The 22,225-nt window shown below is 36.4% G+C and overlaps 1 protein-coding gene across 3 annotated transcripts in view; it reads right to left on the reverse strand.

Moving 5' to 3' along the window:
* Positions 1 to 22,225, reverse strand: part of SMURF2 (SMAD specific E3 ubiquitin protein ligase 2) — a 99,802-nt gene that overhangs the window by 49,521 nt on the left and 28,056 nt on the right. The gene's annotated exons all lie outside the window — the stretch shown is intronic.

A 22,225-nucleotide genomic window follows, 5' to 3' on the forward strand; every position in this document is an offset into this window, starting at 1 on the left:
AATAAGGACCCACTTCCTATCTTCCATAAAGATCTGTTCTCAGAGAAACTCAGTGGCAATGAGAAAAATAATTCTAAGGAGGACGAAATAAGTAAATTCAGGCTGTCATATCTATTTTAAGGATGAAATATTTTATACTGAAGTTGATCATAAACAAGATAAATTAAAGCTTTCCTGATATAGATGAGACTTTTAAAAATAACGTTCTGTTCTCCATCTAAATGTCCCAGAAACTTGACAGAAGAGATAAATTACTTTCCCCTCAATCATCAGCTCGATGACAAGTAAGATCTACTATATTTCTTAAAAATTAAAAGTTAATGTATTAAAGCTATACATCCCAAATCCATATTTTATGAGTTACCTTACATTAAATTATTACTTACATGGATGAATGCACAGCGTTGTGAATAAACTAAAAACCACTGAATTGTTTTTATTTTTGGCAGCTGGCCAGTATGGGGATCAAACCCTTAACCTTGGTGTTGGGAAAATATAAGAAAAATAGTCAGGGCCCCTAAGATGTTCAGAATCTTGCCAGCATTTGATGTAAACAGACACATGCGCTCAGGTGTTCTTGGTTATCGTCTAGTGTAATTGCGCATGTGCACCCAGGTGTCCTGGGTTATGGACTTAAGTATAAGGATGAGTGGCTCTGGTCCACAGCGCCTCCCATTCCCAGGATGTCCACCCCCCCATGGGGAGGCCACTACTGCTGCTGGAGGCGGCTGCTGCTGCTGCTAGTGTCCCCGGGACCCTCTGCAAGGCCACTGCCACTGCTGGACCTGTAAGCTGCTGCCGCTGAGGAAGCTGAGGACTGAGCTAATGTCATCTGCCAACTCCTGGAATCTTTCCCAATTACCTAGCATGGACCTGCATGTGAAGGGTCTGGGGACCCAGTCTGTACAATGGGTTTGGAGGGTCTGAGCCCTAGCTCTGACAATATAAATGGAAACTTAGAATAACTAAAATAACATTTTTGCTTTAGTTATGATTTGCCTTACTTTACACCTGCTGTTACCAACACCATGCTCTAAGTGAGCTAACCAGCCAGCCCTGAATTGCACATTTTAAAGGATAACTTTTATAGTATGTGAATAATATGTCAATTTAAAGATTATTGCTTATACAGGATCATAAATTTAAACCTCTTTAATTCAAATTTGATACAAGTAAAGAGAAAATGACAATTTTCATATATTTATAATTTAATTTATAAAATATCTGAATGCAATGTTTTGGTTAATTTCTACCGGCTTTTACTCACAGTTTAAATGGTCTGTTCAATTACTTAGTTATTGGAAGCTTAGTGTAGAAAAGTTCATTTAACTTAAACAGGAATAAGCCTAAATAAGTATAACTAATCACTTTAAAATTTCAATAAAAATCCTTTGAAGACAGACGTCACCAGTAAACGAATAAAATTAAGTAAGCATGAGATACTGATTTACTAGCCAGTCCCTTAGGCCATATCTTAGAAACAGTTTTGTTTTTAAAAACATAAAAACTCAATCATGGAAACTAGGGGCCATCACTAAGAAAACCAAATCACAAACTGTATTTGAAATTCCTCCCCAATCTTTTACCATCATATAAATTGAATAGAATACTCAGAATAATACAAATACAACACACACACAAATCTAAATTATAATCTTCATTATTAATGAGATAATAATTACTTTTTTAAACCACCATCTGATGATTCAAGAAGTGAAACGATTTCACATCTGACTTTAGAGAAATAGAAAATATGAGAATTCCTCCAACTTCTTGTCACCAAACCTACAAACTTACTGTTTTCATACTCTTCTTCCTTCCACTTTCAGTGTCCACTCTCCTGTCTAAAACTCTCCTTCTACCCATGCTCTGAATCTCCTATCCAACCTACCACATTCTCAGGGACCTTAAGTATCATCACACATACCTCCCTCTATCTTGTCTCCTCTTCTGACCACCTCATCAGTATCTAAACATGCTCAAGTCTTACCCAAGCCTCCATCTACCTCTTTTCTTTCATAATGAAACTTCTTCAAAGAACTGTCACACTTTCTGACTCCACTTCTTTACCTCTCATGAATGCTTCAGCCCACTGCAATTTGACTCCCTCCCTCACCATTTCCCCTAAACTTATTCTCCAAAACTCTGGGGATTTAATTACTAAATTCATCCAATAGACACTTTTCATTCCTTACTGCACTTGACCCCTAGAGGCATTTGTCACTATTGACTACTCCCCCTTTTGAAACCCCTTTCTCCTTTTGTTTCTTTCAACACTACATTCAGCTGGTTTTACACAGGGCATAAAACTCATTCCAAGTCTTTTTTTTTTTGCCAGATCTTCTTCCTAATGCTCCATCCATAAAAGTTGATGTTCTTCAGGGTTTTGCCCTAGGTCCTCTTTTACTCTATAACATGAAGGCACAGATGCCCCGTTTTGTAAACCTTGGAATTATATGTAAACTGTTATACGTATGTGTATTTTTCTAGGGAGAGAACCCAGATTTTTCCTGGGAGAAAGTTCATAGTTCAACAGATTAACAAAACTCTTTTTCCCTCCTGAAAAATAAATTTGAAGGGCCACTTTTCAATATATTCTCCCTGGTCTTTACCATTTACTCTATGGTTTTGATGACACCTAAATCTATAAAATCTAACCCTTTGCTCTCTCCTGACCTCCAGGCCCACAAAACTAAATATGTCCCCCAAAATAAAATCTCCATCTCTCTTCTCCCTCCAAACCTGCTCCTCCTCCACTTTACTTTCTTTTGATGAATAGGCTTGTTTTCCGCTCCATTTCCCAAGTCAGAAGCCTCCAAAGCAACCTCCATTATCCCTCTCCCTCCCCACATCCTGGCAATTACCAATTCTCATCAATTCTATCTCTGAAATATCCCTCATCTGTCCACTTCTCTCTATTACCAGTGCCACCACCTTAGAACAGGCCACCTACATCTAGGAAATTACAAAAGCCTCCTAACTAGTCCCCTGCCTCAAGCCTCACCCCCTTTCAGTTCTCCTCACTGGATCCAAAGTGTTCTCTTTTTCTGGTGGTTAGCCGGTATGAGATCTGAACCCTTGACCTTGGTGTTATAACACTGCACTCTAAGCAATTGAACTAACCAGCCCCAAAGTGATCTTTCTAAAAATCTGATTAAGTTCTTCCACCCATTTTTCTTACTCGCACCCTTAAAACATTCCAAAGGTCTTCTGGCCTAAATTTATATTTGCTTCAATGCCCTTTGAGCCCTGCCTCCTGCTTACCTTTCTGATCTCATCTTTCGTCACCACAGCTCCTCCCCATCCCCCCATGTCTAAGATCCAGCCCTACTAAACTTTCACTCTCTCAAATGTACTCCACTCTCACCCACAGCCCTCAACTGCTATGCCCTATGCCTGAAATATTCTTCTCAGGTTTCTTCATCTATTCATCTTTTAGGTCTGAAAAGGAAAGGGGAAGCCTTTTAAAACATGTTTCTCTCAACCCTCCCCTATACACACACACTTGTATTTTCACAGAAGCCCATACGTATCACAGGCATTTATCACACTTTATTATAAGTGTTTAAGTTTAGAATGTTGCTTATAACTATGGAGGTGGTAAACTCCATGCAGCACGAATCATGTCCGCCTTATCTCTTTACATCCCCGGCACTAAGTACACATTACATCTGGCATTTGATGGGCACTCAATAAATTATTTGTTGAATGAATGAAACAGACTCCAAAATAACCTAAAATAATATAATTGAAAAGAGTGCTTTTTATTCTATATAACAGATAAATTACCAATCCTCATAATCAGGATTTTGACTTATGAAATCTTATTTCTATAGTTTCATTTAAAACATACTTATCAGGTCATGTTTAACAAACTTTCTTTTAAAAAATGACAAGATGTTGCTAATGTATGACATTAAATTTCAAAGGACAACTGAAAAATCAAAAGAGCAAAAAACTTTAAAATCGGGTTCAGAGTTTACAAAGAGAAACTGAATTTTAGTAATCAAGAGATTAGGGAAGATAACATCAGGACCCTATTAGAAACAAGATTAATTTAACATAAAGAAATACTGAGATGGTCAGATTGCTATCCTTAATGCTGGATCTCAGCAGCCCCAGCCAGTTGCTTAAATTATTTTATGTCCTAGAAACAAAAACCCCTGTTTCTAATTTTTAAAAGGAACATTGTCAAACATGACCTGAGAACTGACAATTTTATTTATTTTCATATATAAATTATTTTCACACCTTGGTGCCTTTACTGTACTGTTCCCGTTCCTTGGGAATGTACCTTGGGGAATACAACCACAGCCCACTGCTTTTTCCATCCTCAGTACCAATTATAGGAGCTCAGTAAATGCACAAAGAATTCATGAATTTCAATATAACAAACTCCTGATTATGTCACCATAACAAATTCTCAACTAAGGAGGTGTGTATCAGAAATTCCTGAGGAATGTATATATAATATTATAATGTAATTTTAATTTAGAAGAAAATAAATCTATAATTTCTTGTAACAGAAACCATGGAAAGTAGAACTAATATTGGGAACCCTGGGGCTAGGGAGCTGTGGCAGTGTGGAAGAAGTTTCATTTTTGTTTTTTTTTTTTACATGTTTCTTAAAAGAGAGAGGTAAAAATAATGTTGAGAAATTCTGGGCTAAGTTACAGGAACGGAACAGCAGGAAAGAAATCTTGTAAAGTAGATGGGGCCAAACAAAGGCTAAGGAGAATAGATGTTCTCCTAAACAGCTATCAGTAATTCAGTATCTTTAAAATTTAGTAAACTTTCTATTGTGGTAATATGTACAGAAAGACACAGAAATCATAAGTATATAATTCAATGAATTTTCACTAATATTTGTATTAAAACATTATACTGGACTCCAGTTATTTAGTAGTCCTGTCAATTTTGATTAATGCTAACTACAGATGTAGCATTACATCACCACACCACCACCACTACAGAATCCTCTAGGGACAATGTCTCAAACAACCTGTAGATTTGTACTAGATTAAGTTTACTATATTACTTTGATCATGTTCCTGCCCTTCTCAAATTCCGTCAAAGCATTTCTCATTCTCAAATCTACATTTCCAAAACCTAGCTTGTTCCAGCTATTCTACTCACCCCTTCTGCAGAAAGTTGGTTTGAAATGATTAGAGGAAGATGATCAAAATAAGCTGAGGTCAGCCATTTTGGTACACTGAGAACACCTCTCTATTTCACACGAATGCAGGTATGACTATTTTGAGATGCTTAATGAGAAGGAACACTTCCCACATCATTCACTCTTTAATTCAATATTTCCTGAGCATTCTCTTGTGCCAAGTGTTATGACAGATTCTGCAGATACAAAGATAAGTAAGACATGGTCCTTTGCCCTCAGAGCTCACAGGTCAGGTATAATTCAAATATCATGTCATAAATGCCTTTTGTTGCTATTTTCTCAAGAAATGTTTTTAAATTTCACAAAAATCTCTTAGTATATTTCATTTGAGGCAGCAATTGAAGAAAACCATTTGCAGCGTGCAGATGGCAATAAATATTACCATTTCCATTTAAGTCAATTAATTTCTTTTTCTGGTTGGAGAGGTGTTATCTACATACAATGCACCATGTAATAATATCAGAGTAACTGCCAGCTGTAGAAATAGAATACTATGCTGTTCTTACTGAGTTGTATTCATAATGAATGGCTGTCTATGCTTAATCTGAATAAAGCTCCCAACTGCTCTGTATCTCCTTGCCAAAAATTCTCCTTCCTCCTCCAGATTGGAGTTGCATTCCAATTACACTGCTGATTGGAATGAGACTGCTTCAGAGAAGGAAAAAAAAATACTCAGACATCCTGTCTTCATTCGCCCCACTAAAAAAGATTTTATAATACTGTTTCTGGAACTCAAAAGTTGTGTAGACTATTTTGGAACAAAGTAGATTTCTCTGCATGTTCTTTGAACTTATATTATCATTGTAAAATAAAACTGAAGTTCAGGATAACACTCCTATACAAATTCCAGCAAGATAGCCTAGTGCTTTAAAAACGTCTACTAATGTGCACCATTCCTGATCATAGGCACATGACAGCAATTTAGATCTTTCTGCTCCAAGAAACCTCTACCTCAACTCCTAAACATAAAATACAAATGAAATTTAAGTTCTACAGAAAACTTGTATACAATTTTTATATGTATTTCAGTTATTATTGCTTGAAACAGGAACACTTCAAAAAAGATTCACATTCAAGAATGTTATTACAAAATGCTGCAATGAGCAAAAATATCAGATACAATCCTATGTGCATAACAATAATGAAACAGTTAAGAAGATAATGGCAAACAGCATGTTGAAATATTATTACACATGCCATTAAAATTATGTAAATACATTTATTGACAAGAAAATATTTTCTTAATATGCTATAAATAGCAAAAGTCCATTTACAAATAGTACACTTAATAAAATGTAATTTTATTAAGAAATATAAAAATATTCGATAACTTTTATCTAACATTTACTATGTGCAAGTATATATCAACCACACTGTGAAGTTAATAGTACTATTACTTATATTTTAGAGATAAGAAAACTGAGGTTCAGACATAAATACCTACCAAAGATTATACTGTTAGTGCTAGAGTTAAGATTCCAACTCAAGTAGTCTAATTCCTGGACCTACACTTTTAACTACCTTATAGAATGAAACATACTCTCTCTGGTTAGCTCTTCATTTTTAAAGGATCTTAGGTTAAAGCAATTATTGGTGACACAGGTTCACAAAGTGGTTAACTGAAACCCAGGTTGCAGAAGGGCCTTCTCCAAAATATTAGAAATTCCCCTCTTTCAACAGATGTAGTGGTTTACTTCTACAATCATATTAGCCCTCCTTTTAACTAAATATCTTGCTACAGCACCATTTATTCAAGGAATTTTAGGCAATTCATTTCAAGTATGTCACAAACCAAACTGGGCCTCCAATGTATTTAGAACTTGGCAAGTAGTTAATTTACTTAGTATATTAAATGATTTATTAGAAGACATAGGTTCTACCACAATGAAGTAAATATTCTTACTAAAAAAATAATATCAGCATTTTTACATTTCCTCAAAGGCAAAATTTGTTCTCAGTTAACAAATTAAAAATAAACTTTCTAATCCACTCCACATTAAACAACTTTTAAATAAGCATTTTTTTTTTTTTTTTTTGACTGGTAAGGGGTAACCCTCAGCACAGTGTTGTCTGCACCACACTCAGCCAGTGAGCACGCCGGCCATCCCTATATGGGATCCGAACCCGCAGCCTTGGCGCTACCAGAGCAGCACTCTCCCTAGTGAGCCACAGGGCCGGCCCTAAATAACCGCTTTTTAAAAAAATTTCAACAAACATGAAAATTTTGGTCAAAAAAACTTCCCAAGCAAGTGTACTTTTTAAACAATTAAAACTGAAAACAGGATTAGGATATACAAAATAAGCATTTCTAAAATTAAGTGCAAGTTTAACTTTTTCAATACAAAACAGTGATCTACTTTGACATAAATACAGGTATTATTTGTTCTAGCCACAATTACAAATTCTTGCCTTATAGTGATCAGAGGTAATTTTAAGGTAATGCTTCTCTTAACAAGCATAATAATCAAGTTCTGGTATAAGTTCACATGTTAGAAACAAAAAAGGTTTAGCTAAGCCAAGAAGCACATTCAGCATGAGATAAATACAAAGGTATCTGGCACACAGTAGGCCCACTGTGGAAGCTGTGATTTAGGAAACTATCTGGAAGCCCTTCACCTATATATCTTCACCAGTATTTCTGCGAATTCTTTTCTCCAATTCGAGAATGAAAATACATTAAAAAAACTGTCCTCCATTCAAAAATTCATTATGACTTGAGGACCTCCTATGCTGTTTGCAGCCCAAACACTATCCTGTCTATTGCTATTGGAGACTCAGTCATCACCTCTTCTACTAGATACTTTCATTCAAACAGACCAACTCATAACTGATGGCTGTTCAAGAGCTTAATATAGTATATCTAAATGAAACCACACAATAATTTACTTTTTTCATCAAACACCAAGAGAAGGAAACCTTACTGTAAAGTTTAAGTGTATACTTGCAATGAAACCTAACACTATTCTATATGTAGGGAAAGATTTGCATAACTCTCTGGCCACTCCCATCTCACTCCTTTACCTTCTTTTCCTAGAAACACTCATGGAGACAGTATAGTATAGTGTTAAGCTGTAAGCACTATATAATTATAAACATAGAGTCGAAATGCCTAGGTTTGAACCTGGTACTACCACTTATTAACTTGTGACCCTGAAAACTACTTAACATCTCTTTGCTTCAGATACCTGATCTGTAAAAACAAGGATACTAAGAGCCACCTTACAGTATTGTTTTAAAGCTTAAGCAAATTGAAACCCATAAGACACTAAAATAGTACCTGGAACACAGCAAGTGTTTGATAAATATTAACTATTATTATTCCTTCTAGTCTAAAATTTCTGATAAAATTAATCTACCAGGTTGCAAGCACCTTAAGGAAGATCAAGAAAGGGGTCTTATACACTGGCAAGAAGTCTGTCTTAGCTTGGGCTGCCAAAACAAATATCATAGACCAGGTGGCTTAAAGAACAAACATTTCTCAAAGTTCTGGAGGCTGGGAAGTCCAAGATCAAGATGCCAGCAGATTCAATGTCTGGTGAGGGTCCTCTTCCTGGTTTGCACAGAGCAGCCTTCTCACTGTATGCACACATGGCCAAGAGGGGAATCATCTCTCTCATGTCTCTTCTTATAGGGGCACTAATCCTATTCATGAGGGTTCCACCCTCACGGTCTAATTACCTCCCAAAGGCCCCACCTCCAAATACCATCACATTGGGGATTAGGCTTCGCCAAATGAATTTTCGGGGGACACATTCAGTCCATAAGCAAAGCTTATGTACCTAGTAAGCTTTCAGTAAATGATGATTAGTGAGTCCCAATCTGTATGTCTAGCCTCACTCCTCTCCTAAGCTCCAAGCCCACATTTCAACTGCCTACCACACACACCCACTTAGATACCTCACCAGCACTTCAAATTATATTTATTCAAAACTGAATTCATCAGCTTCCCTGGTGAACCAGCTCTTCCTCCTTTTCACCTCCTTAGATCTGTGAATTGCAACACATGTTTCCAATCATCCAGAAAACAAATGTCTTTCTTATCTCTCCCTCTCCCTAAGCACTCCACATCTAAAGCAGCTGCCAGATTATATCAGGTATCACTTATTTCTACCTATTTCCATTTCCAATGTTTACATTTAAATAATATATCTAGAGTATTTTATAATGTGCCAAAAAAGTTCCACACAGAGTATCTTGCTCGAAACCTAAAAGCCTGTGGTATCCACAGAAAAGGAAACTACAAGTAATAGCTGTGGCTTACCCCAACCTGTCACCTAGTAAATGAGCTTAGGTATCTGAGTTCAGGCTCCATCCTCTTTTTTCTATAGATCCTTCACTGAAAACATGTCTGATTCCAGCTTTCTTCCATTAACTCCTCGACTGACAACCTCATCCTCTTTCTTCTCCCAAATAAGCCCAGGACTTTTCTGTCTTTGCCTTTATTCATGATATTCTTCTCACTTCAAATGCTATTATTCCAACCACTGACCCTCAAATCATATCCATTCAATCTTCAACTAACTCCATGTGAAACCTTTTCTGACTGTCCTCCTCCTTCAGTCTGATTTTGATCTCTCCCTTCCTATGAATCCCCAATGACACTTGGATTCCACTTGTTTTGTAGTCCCTTCTAATTTTGTTTGTATTAAAGTTACTCCGGTGATGTCTTACCTTTCCCTTTTTCCCATTAAGCTGTAAAGTTCTTGAAGACAAAGCTTGTGACTTATTTTTTACATCTCTTACAGTTTGTTTTACAATATGTTAAACATAATATGCACTCAAATACTCGCCAAATCAATGAAAATCCTAGGAAAACCACTGACGAGGTATAAGGATGAACAAACTAAAAGGTAAGTGAGTAAAATTCACTCCTTGCTTCCCTTACCTACTAAGTCTTTATGTTCAAATCAGGATGGCTTCCTCAACTGTTTCTAAGTACTTTGCTCCCTGCCCCTTAGGACTCAACTACCTATTGGAGTCGTTTCCTAATAACAGAACTCACTGAGCCTTCTCTCTCATAAACAATGGAAAGGTGTATTGTCACATACTGTTCTCTAATTATATTAGCCTTCTTTCTACAAAAATGTAAACAAGGATAAGCTTCCAGGTCTTCTGCATCATTCCAGACTCTAAAAAGTGTAGTCAGGCTGGCCGGTTAGCTCATTTGGTTAAAGCATGGTGCTGACAAGGTCAAGGGTTGGGATACCCATACAGGTCAGTCACCAAAAAACAAAAACAAAAAAACAAAAACAAAAACTGTAGTCAGTCAAATACCTGATGATATATTAACAGCAAAATACCAAGATATTTAGTTTCCCAAATAGACTCTATTTGTAAACACAGGCCAGAAGAATACAACTATAAAAAGCACTGTAATTTATAATGAGAAAATATTGTTATACTATAGCTACATATTTTTGAAATACGTCCTGGGTTAGTAAGGGATTACTATGTTTAATAATTTTTTTTATTTTTGAATAGTTTAAGGTTTATAGAGAAGTTGTAAAGATAGTACAGTATTCCCATATACCCCATATCCATTTATCCTATAATTAACATTATACATTAGTATGGTACATTTGTCACAAATTAATGAACTGATACTAATACATTATTAACTAAAGTTCATATTTTACTTTGATTTCCTTAGTTTTGACCTAATGTCCTCTATCTGTTCCATCAAGGATACCGTATTACATTTAGTCATGTGTCCTAAGGCTCCTCTTGGCTGTGACAGTTTCTCAGACTTTGTTATTGTTTCTCAGACTTGTTATTCACAACCTTGACAGTTTTAAAGAATAATACTGATCAGGTATTTTGTAGAATGCCCCTTAACTGGGATTTGATTTCTCATGAGTAGACTGGGTTTATGGGTTGTTGGGAAGAAGATCAAAAAGGTAAAGGTACCATTCTCATAACATCATATCAAGGGTATGCACTAGCAACATGACTTATCACTGTTGATATTAACCTTGACCTGGCTAAAGCAGTGTTGCTCAGGTTTCTTCACTATAGAGTTACTCATTCTTCCTCCTTCTCATACTGTGCTCTTTAGAAGGAAGTCACTATGCACAGCCCACACTTAAGGACTAGGGAGTTATATTCCAACTCAAGAGGTGAATATCTACATAAGTTATTTGGAATTCTTCTGCATGGGAGATTTTTCTATCCTCCATTTATCTAACCATTTATTTATATCAGTATAGACTCGTGAATATTTATTTTATACTTTGGGTTAAAATCTAATACTATTTTATTTTATCGTTCAAATTTTTCCACCTTTGGCCACTGAGAACTCTTTCAGTTTGTTCCTGTGTTCCTGTGACATATCCCCACCACAGGGAGAGAGAGAGTGCATTTTCATACTTTCTAACACTAGAAAAAGTTCTAGGCTCATCTTCTATGTTCCCTGCCCCAGCCCTAGAATCAGTCATTTCTACAAGGGGCCCTGGAAATTACCAAATTAAAAAAATCCACATTTTTTAAACATAAGCAGATAAGCCAATGAATCCTTCAGCACCTAAGGTCTTCCCCGACTAGAACATTAAGCTCCATGAGGTCAAGAACTTAATTTTGATCTCCACGGTATCCCCAGAGTCTAGAAAACAGTACACAGAGTAGGCATTCAATAACTACTGTAAACATTGAAGACTTAGCAATTCTGAGGCTCCAGGAGAGGGCTCAGGATTGAGTCACAACATAACTCGAGCTTTCTAATGGAATCTACCTAGATTTGTCATGTTTAGACTCCTGCTCTAACATCATTATGTCTAATTCACTGCATTGTTTTACAGTAAACAAAGGGCTTCCTTTTTCCATTGCTGCTCCCTCTTATTCCACTGTAAGCCAAAAGTTTGAGTATCCCCCAGTAAAATTTCCAGTGCAAGGGAATATGTACCACATTTCCTAGATTCTTTCTATAATGGCATATTGCCATTTACATCACCCTTGTCCAAGTTCCATTCAAGTGACCATTTTAACTTGCTATGTAGGGTTTAAATGAAAGGCATAATGCCAAATCCTTATCAACATTAGCAACAGAAGAAAAATTACTGACAATGAAAGTACCAAAAATCTACTGATACCAATTTGGACATAATGCCCCTGAAACACCCAGTTGGTATGTATGTAAAATAAAGCATCTGAAACTTTTGTAAGCCTATAATATGTAGAAAGGAAAAACTTAAGCTAAACATAGACTGTCTTATTTTTACACAGTTTGATAATTTGAAGACATGTTTATATAGTCCATCCAAACACATGCAAAGATAAGCCAAAATTATAAGGAGGTGGTTCTACTAAAGAACTTTCTATCTATGATATAATTACAATATTCACTAAATAATTTGTGATGATTATTTTTTAGAGAAAGTTACTACAAGGAAAAAGAAAGATACAATGAATAACTCACTACTGACTAAAGAGCAAGTTAGGTAATCCTACAAATATGATCCTATTTTAACTTTCAAAAGGTATCAAAATGCTACAAATTATACTACCTCAATAAAAATACAATCTATAGCTACAGCATAAGTCACAGAAGATAAGAGATCCGTGGCCATATTTGTAGTATGTGATCCTCATCGACTGGATAACGAGAAGCCACAAGATCCAGTAGGAGCCACAAGATCCAGTATGAGCCACAAGATCCAGTATGAGCCACAAGATCCTCTCTCCTGGGAAACTAGCACTAAGAGTCAGAATCGCTAAAGAGAAGGAAGAATATGCACTTAGCAATAAGAGGATTCTAAATGGCTCTAGGGGGCCACTGGGAGTAGCAGTCTCAGTTCCTGAGGCTTTCTAGTTCCTGGATCCTGTCTCTCTTAAATCCAGGATGCACTTTCACCTTTAGGTGCCAAAACTGTATCCTCGCAATAAATTCTCTTTTTGTTTAAGTTAGTCTGAGCGGGTTGTTTTCCAGTTACCTGCAACCAAAAATGCCTTAAGATAAAAGTAATTCACAATGCTTACAAAGCAGTCATAAGCCAAAAGCACACTTAACCAAAAGTACAAATATGTTAACCCCCCCAAATCATTAACATTTTCTAAATCAAAATGTTTTCAAATGTTAGTTCTAACTTTAAATATCAACAGAAACTATATATGTGCTCAAAAAACTGTTATGCAGACAAGAACCCATAAACACGTTTATAACAGAATTTTGTATTCAACAGAGATCTCTATTTTATAATGACACCAGCAAATTAACATTAGTGTAGATCACAGGCCCACATATGTAGAACTGGTATTTACTAGATTATATCTACTCTATCACTTTAAAGTTTATCATGCATTATACCTCCTCCTGAAGGGCCTGAATTTCTAATTCAGTAGTTCTGGAGTAGGGCCCCAAGACTAAGTTCCCAGCTGATGCTAATACTGCTGGTCTCTGCACCACCCTTTGACAACTATGGCCTTAAAGTAATGGTTCTTAACTTCTGGGGAAATGAGGTAGTGGTGGTAAAGGGCCCCTTTGAAAATCTGATGAAAACTAAAACACACACACACACACACACACACACACACACTCTCTCTCTCTCTCTCTCTCTCTCTCTCTCTCTCTCTCTCTCTCTCTCTCTCTCACACACACCCTTCCAAATAATTCTAGGTTTAGAATCTCACTAAAGGATAACAGGGTTATATATATCCATGTTTTTCAAGTACACTTTGGAACTTTTACCTAAGGATTATTTCATACATTCATCTTAATTTTTTTTTTTTTTAAAGCACAGGCTTTTTCTTTCATTTAACTAATTAACATAAAGAAAAGATTGTTTTGAAAACAATCTCACTTTGTCATAAAAAATGACAAAATTTTGTCAACAAAATAGACAAAATTTATATCTAGATTTAACTAAACAGAAAAAGAAAAGCACTTAGAAATAACATTAAACTATCACACAAAAGACATGCATGTATTCCCCTAAAAAAAAAAAAAAACTCTAGATTAAAGCTGATGTACAAATTATTTTCTATGAAGAGTCATTCCAATAAGCAACTTCTCCATTCAATCCTACACATAAAATCCACCGTATCTAGACAAAAAGCTTGAGAAACTCATTCACTAAAAGCTCTCTGGGCCCCTGGGAAAATCCAGAAGCATAAACACTTTTACATAAGTTGTAATATTCAGATCACTTATTCTGTAAGAGCAGAATATTGAGGATTTTTGTTTCAAAAGGTTAGTAGGTGTCTGTATCCTCAAGAGCATCTATGTTAGTAACTAAAATGTGACAGGCACTGTGATAAAAATCTGTAAAAAATGAAGTCTTACTGTTTCATTATTTTTAGTTCATAAACATTTTTTCCACATTTGGAAAATCCCAGAAAATGATGTTTTATTTTTAGTATTCTTTTATGGAAATTAAAATAAATTATTTTAAGGTATCTAATCTTGATATGGTTAGGGAAAAAATGGGTATATTCAACTTTTTCCTTTTTTAAGTATAAAAATAGGTACTTCAATTTGCAAGCATTTCATGAAAATTTTGAGTGTAAATGGCACCATCACCCCCTTTATTATCCTTCATTAATGATAATTTAAAATGGTTTTCCTTTTAAAAAATCAGAAAATGATTTTTTTCAGATTGTATTTTCTGAAAATGGCCACCGCAATATTTCTATTCCTCTGCATTTTTTCAAGCCCTGCCACTCCCCCATTAAAAGGAGAAGTCTATTTCCCCTCTCCTTGAAACTATGCAGTTCTTTGTAACTGCCATTACAAACCGAACATGACAGAAGTGACTCCATATAATTTCCAAGACTAGAACATAAAAACAATGACTTCCACCTGGCTTGCTCTCTCCCTGGGTACTCACCTTGGAACTGACCCAGGCCACATAGAGAAGCCAGTTGTAGGTATTTCAGCTACGAGTCCCAGCTGACAGCCAGCTCAACTGCCAGCAATATTAGTGAATATCCCTTCAGGTAATATAGGCCTCAGTCTCTGAGCCACCCCAACTGACACTGAGTGGAGCAGAGACAAGCTGACTCTTCCAAGTCGGGCACAAATTTGCACGAATTGCAGATTTGCAAGAAAAACAAGTGTTGTTTCAAGCCATTAAGTTTTGGGATAGTTTGTTAAACATTAATAGGTAATTACCAATAGATGAGGTGAGAAACAGATTAAGACCCGTTCAAGCTGGCACTTTTCTCAATATACAGCTACAGAACAACAAGCAGACCTCTCCCTAACACCCACATCTTCGTATGCAAATGACTAGTAAACTCTGATAAACCTTGACCTGGCCACCTCACCTGCTGAAGCCAATGCAGATCTGACTAGGTGACATATTCCCAGCTCAGACATATCTCATACAAAACAGAAACAGCTAGAACTCATAATTTTTTACCACACGTATTCTGCATACCATCTCCAGCTAGTTCCATATTTAACCATCAAACCCAGATATCATCAGCCAATCAAGAACACTCAAAGATTTGGCTTTTCTAATATGAAACTATCTAAAGATAGTTCATGATCTTTTGGCTTTAAAGGACCTGCCCTATTTCTCCATCCCTGAGAGCCTGCTTGGTTTCTGTGCTCAATCAAGTGCCCTGCTTAGCAATAAAGATTTTCACTTAGTGCACAGTCCTTGGTCTCCAATAGCCTTTATCCTTTCTTTAGCAGTTTTGGAGGTCTCACAGAGATCATTGATTGAGCCACCCAGTGAAGCCAACAGATCACTGACACTTTAGAATCTATTGAGCCCTGGTTTCAGACATGGAAAGGAAATTTGGTCTTTTCCTTGAGTGACAGAAAGAGAGAAGATTTTATTCTGTGTATATTCTGTTGTTAGTGTTGTCTAAGAGATTCCTCAGAAACTTATGGTTTAGGCCAGATTCAAGGACTGCAGGTACCAACTACTGGGTCTATTTCAACTACCTAGGTACTCTATGTTTACATTTGTCTATCAAATGGTGAAGGAAATCTCCTTTTTGGTATTTGTTGTGGGGTCTGTCAATTCAAAGAATCAAGTCCTGTTAGAATCCCTGAGTCTTATTCATTATAGTTCAAATTCATGTATCTGTCTAGTATTATGGCAAAAATACACCAAAAATAGTTTATAATTGCAGTGGTCACTTTGTGGAACTTGCAGTTTCAAAAAGAGCTTATACCCTCATGATGCCTTAGAACCAAAAGGAGGTAAAATCCCCAAAGCAAGTTTAACATCTCAAACTGGTACACCAAGACATCTAATGCCTTGATAACTCAAAATTAACTTTCTTGAAAGATTCCCTGGCAAAAGCTGAAGAAACGGGTAGATCTTCCTCTGCCCCTGACTTCCTGCCTTGAAAGCTCAGCCTTTATCCCATCTTCTATAATTCTCATGTTCTCACTCTTCAAATGGAAATCTCACACTTCTCTTACAACTTCTTTATCAACTTCCTACCTTAGATATCATGATCCTATCTCCTCTCTTGTTGCTGAGCACCCACTCAGTGTGGGACAGACAATTCCACAATTTCCATTAAGGACTTACCCACCCTTCAAAAGAAGGCCATGCTGTTGTTTTTAAACTCTAGTCCCAGGTGAATCCCTAAGTCTACTGAGGATATCAAAGGTTTTCTAAAGTGTTTAGATTACTTTTAGATGTCTATACTCGCAGGCTTGCCAGAACTTCAAAAATTATAGACTATTAGTTTCCTTACCAGAAGGAAAAAACCTTAACACAGATCAGATATCATTACTCAGAAGAAAGTTTAAAGAAAGCTTAAAAAAAAAAAAAAGGAAAGTGTCTGCTTCACACCATCCCAGAAGCCTTTCTTACCAAAGCAGAGTGAACCAAAATCCAAAACTGCAAGCAAAATCATTCAGTCAGAAGATTTTTAGGAACTGTTAGGTAATATTTTGGTATAGACCTACAGGGCCTTTCCAGCTCTCTTTGTCAGGTTAAAATCAGAAATACCCAGATTAGTGAGAAGAACGTCAATGGATTGGCAAATAGATTACTTAGATTAATAACAACAGAATATCAAAGAACACTGAAAGAATAAAATAGGAACCCCCCATGTCCCTTCAAATTAAATGACTTACTCAAAGTCTAATATTCTCTCCTATGACAGATAGGGGAAAGAACTGTTCTGGGGAGATGCTGAATCCATAAAGAGTTCAGATGCTAGAAAAGTAACTATCCCTTAAAAATTGAGAAAGGAGTCCAACAAGCCAAGTTAGAGATATAATAATAACATATTGCTGAGCATCTCAATAGCATCCTTTCATATTCTCTGCTCTTATTAGACAAAATAAAAAAGCTTATAAAAAGAGATACAATTGTATCTCTTTTTGCTATGTTGTTCTTAAAATTCTGTTAACATGCTGTTCATCTTAGCCTTTTTTAATGCATCAATTTTTTTTTGTCATTCTCTCTAGGCTTTCTTTCTACTGCAGTGTTACTAAAAAGTCTTCTTCAAGATTTTGTCCTGGGACCTCAGTGTCAGCCTCCAAGATTCTTTCCTAGGACATATGTTGGTTCCTCTGGAAATTTCATCTCTTTACAAACTGTGGCTTACCCTGGTCTGGTTTTCCCTTTAATATATGTATGTATGTACGTAGCTAGCTGATTCAGGGGTCCAAACTCTTGACCTTGATTTGTTTTCCCTTCAATTCCAGTGCAATAGTAATTGCTCTAACTTGCCTTAAGGGTTCTAATACAGAGGATAGGAGAATCAATTATGTTAATAAACAGGTAAATCAACTTCCCACAACCAAAGAAAGCCTATTCAAAAACCACCTACAGGCACAGCCTAGAACATCCACCAAGGAAGACTGCCTTAAGAGAAGAATTTTGATGTGAAGCCTATAAGAAATGAATTTGGTGACCTGTCTGCAAGAAAAATACTTACTCTGAGACATAGACTGCTGGTAGAGAAAGTCAAAGCTTAGGCCTAGGGGAAAACGTAGAGAAAATTTACAAAGACAATAACCCTAATGGTTAGGTTTAGAAGAATGACCTGGGAATCACAAAAGGAAGTAACAAAAGTACCTAAAAGAAGCTATTTAATATTTTAAACAAAGGTCAAGCTAAGAGACATGAAACTACCTATATTTCAATTATAGACAGTTTGAACCTGGAAATGCTCTCACAATATGAAGATTAGCTGTAAACCTGACCTTAGAGGACAGCGTGGTTTTACAAGAGGACAATGAATGACAGACTAGTCACTTGAGGTGACTGGAGGGAATAATCATCTGCTTTCGCCTCTATGTAGTGAAGTATAAAGTTAATACAGATTGAGTGGGTAGCAAAAATCCTAGAGGAACTTTGTTTTTTTATAAGAGGCTTCCAAAGTCTTCATGCCTGCATCAAGTAGAAAACCACTTGATTCGAGAGATTATCAGCAAACAGGGAATTTCTAAAAATATATGATTCTGCTCAAATTAAATGCCACAAAAGGAGCCTGTTACTCTGCAAGTGTGCAGAGAGCTAACTTGCCAAAACACAAGAAATTAATTCCTGCCACCACACCCAAGCTGGTGAAACAGGTTAGGTGTAAGCAGTAAAGCAGAAGAACTGTCTATTAATAATGTCAAACCTAAAAATTTATACATAAAAGCTCTAGGACAACTATGGTGGGGAGGGGAAGGAAACACACAGAGGTGAAACAAATTTAGCACAAATAGGTTTTTTTAAACTGTCCTTAGAATATTATAAGAACTACCTAGAGTTTGCCCCTCATTGCTGAACTGAAAATGGTAAGAACAAGTTGTTTTTACAAGCTCCTTGAAGTCTTTGTAAGACTAGGGAGAACTTAAAACACATCCTCAGGGGCCCTACTTTCACCAGCACTCAAGTGAAAGGCAACTACTAGCCAAATAGTGAAGGTCAAGAAAGGTAAGACAAGAGTCTCTGTTAGTGTTATCACTTGAGCACAAGTATCCTCACCAACAGCAGCAGCTTTGTAAAAGTACTAGGCAAAGACTGAATTAATATATAAGTGAATGTTGGAAACATGGATAGAAACAAGAATAGATGACTCTTTTCTAAGCCAAACCTGAAAAGAAGAAATGCAGGAGTGAAATGGGCTAAAGAAGGACATTTTAAAATGAGAGACACATGTGGATGTTTAAATTCTAAAAGAAGAGGAAAAGGACACTTATAGGACAAAGTTCCAGAGCCCAGATAGGAGAATTAACTTACCTTGACAGATGAGGGCCACATCTTGACTGGTCTTTGAAAACCAGCCCAGCTCCTATGATCTACTTTATCAGAACACAACATGCACTTAACCTCTCCCCTCCCCAAAAAACAAAACAAAACTTGACAAGGTCCTAAACTCTACTTCTGCCCTCATTTTCACATTCTCTTTACTAGATATAAGACATATTTGCACAATAATAACTAACAGTCATTGAGTGTTTACTACATCTCAGGCACTGTGCTAAGTACTTTGTACGGATTAGCTCACTAAATTCTCCAGATTAATATTGTTCCCACTCTACAGACAGAAATTAAAGATTAGAGAAGATCAGCAACAAAAGATCACCCAGTAAAGTTGCACTTTACTATCACATACTACCTCTTATCCTCTATTATTAATCTGTTATTCTAAGTTTCTCTTTTTAAAAAAGGAAAAAAAGGCAAAGTTTGCATCTCCAGAACTTTTGACTGTTGGCATAAAAATCACAAATTTTGCCATTAGCTCAGACGTCTGAGGCTAGACTGGCCAAAGTATTCTGTTTAATCCACACCACATGGTTAATAACTGACCATGCCTCAACATACTCCTAACATCAACCCTCCCAGGGAATCTGTGCCGATTAAACCAAATGAATCTCCAATTGGCTACACTCAGGCAGCTGTGGGAAAGAGCCACGGGCAGAGAAGAAAAAAAAAAAAACTTCTCTTAATGCAAAACACACACATGGCCTATTTGACCTAAACCCTAGTCCTAAAGGAAGTTACAAACATTTTGTCTACCCTTTCTTAGCTGAAGGGAAAAGTAACTGCTCAGGGGGAAAAAAACTAAAAAAAATACACACACACAAAAAAAAACACCACCTGTTCAAACGCCTCCAGACCTCTCTGTCCAGAGACCTAAACAATTTAGTAGAAAGACAGTGTAACAAAGAGCTTAGAGACGGGAGTAAAACACATCTGGGTTCAAATTCCAGCTCCTCCACTCTTAACTAGCTGTGAGCCCTTGGACAAATTACTTAAACTCTCTGAGATCAGTGTTTTCTAATGACAATACAACAGTATTGGTACTGATCTACTTCATAATATTAGTTCAAGGACTAAGTAAGATGTTTTAGGTAAAGATTTCTTACAACTTGGCAAATAGAGATACACGGTATTTTATTATAATAAAAGGCAGAATCTCTAATGACTGATTCCTCTACATCCAGGTATTGGGAGTTGATCAGGGTCCCTTAAAATCAGAGGAAACACAACTTCAAAGAGAAAGCAGAATATAAAAACAGAAGCAGAAAAAGAAAACTCCCTTTTCACACCCTCCCAACACACACCATCCCAGTATCATTCCATCCCAGATGAAACATCTGTATTAGCTCCATAAAAATAATAATAATTACAATTATTTACATAAACACCTTAGCATATACAAGGGTACTTCAAAAAGTTCATGGAAAGATTGGTATCTTTCAATTCTATTTTTCTTCAAACTTTTTTGAAGTGCCCTTGTATTTACCATGCAACATATAAGAATAACCATTTAATGTGTCATATTCACTTTGTGGCAAGTTTAAATTCCAGAATTCAGCTACCTTCATTGGTTTATTGTTCACATAACATGAATAATCTCACAACTTCAATTAGTTAGAGGCATTATGGGTATCAATAACATTCTGATCCCTACAATTCTGAGACTTCTATAAAATGCTTAAAAGACCAAACAGCTCTCAATACTAAACTTATTTACAGGTAACTTGAGAACATAGGCAATTACCAAGAGATTAGCCAAAAGAAGGCTGTGAAGAGTTTTATACTATCCATACAAAGCTACTATAAAAACAAAATGCAAATAAAACACTTCAGTTGATGAAAATTGTCCCCCTCAAAAAACCAACACGACGAGGGGTAAAATCAAAACAAAATACTCCAAGACGAATTAAATATGCTTAAACAAGAGACTGGAGATGCATAAAAACTAAGAACAGAAAGGGGAGAATGAGAAAAGAAAAAAAGGAGGAAAAGAATTAAGAGCGGGGAGGAGGAGGAAGAAAAAGGCAACAATAATTGATGAAACCTAGGAAAGAAGCTGCATATAAAACCATTGCAGAAACAAAAAATAAATTACAAGGTATCCATGGAGAACAGAATCAAATGAAAATCTAATAAAAGTCACTGAAGAAAGGCAGGAAGACAACCAAGAGAATGAAAACAAGATAAAAAATAAAAAGGGTCAAAGTGGTTGAAATGGAAGGGAGGCAAAGAAGGTTAATATACATATAACTGGGAGTCTCTAAAGAAAGACAAAACAATAAAAGAGAACTAATATTTAAAACTATAATCCAAGGAAACTTTTTCGAAAAAAAAAAAGAAAACAAACCTACATATTGAAAGGGCTCATTGTGTACCTGGGAACTGACCAAAACAACAAACACTGAGACATATGCTAGCAAAACTAGACTTTAGAGAGAGGGAAAAAACAAAACAAAACAGGGCTTCTAGGCAAAGAAGATCAAATTACTCATACAAAAATAGGCTGGGGCTGGCCAGTTAGTGCATCTGGTTAGAGCATGGTACAGATAACACCAAAGGTCAGGGGTTTGGATCCCCTTACCGACCAGCCATCCCCCCCACCCCCCAAAAATAGGCTGGTATCAAACATCAAGAACACATATAACACAGCAACTGTACAGAAGCATTTTCAAGGAATTCAAGGAAAGAAAGTGCAAGCCAAGGGTTTTACATCTAGCAAAGCAATCCTTCAAGTATCAGGCTACTGAAAACTGTTTTGTGTGTGCAAGAACCCTTCTTGAGGAGTCTGCTGCAGGATGAGCCTCATCCAAGCAAGAAATAACTGGGGCAAGTTCAAAGAACTAGTGGTGACCACTTACTATATTTAATTGTAGGATCACAAATA

Source organism: Cynocephalus volans, chromosome 16 (genome assembly GCF_027409185.1).
Source record: "Cynocephalus volans isolate mCynVol1 chromosome 16, mCynVol1.pri, whole genome shotgun sequence".
NCBI classification, from domain to species: Eukaryota; Metazoa; Chordata; class Mammalia; order Dermoptera; family Cynocephalidae; genus Cynocephalus; species Cynocephalus volans.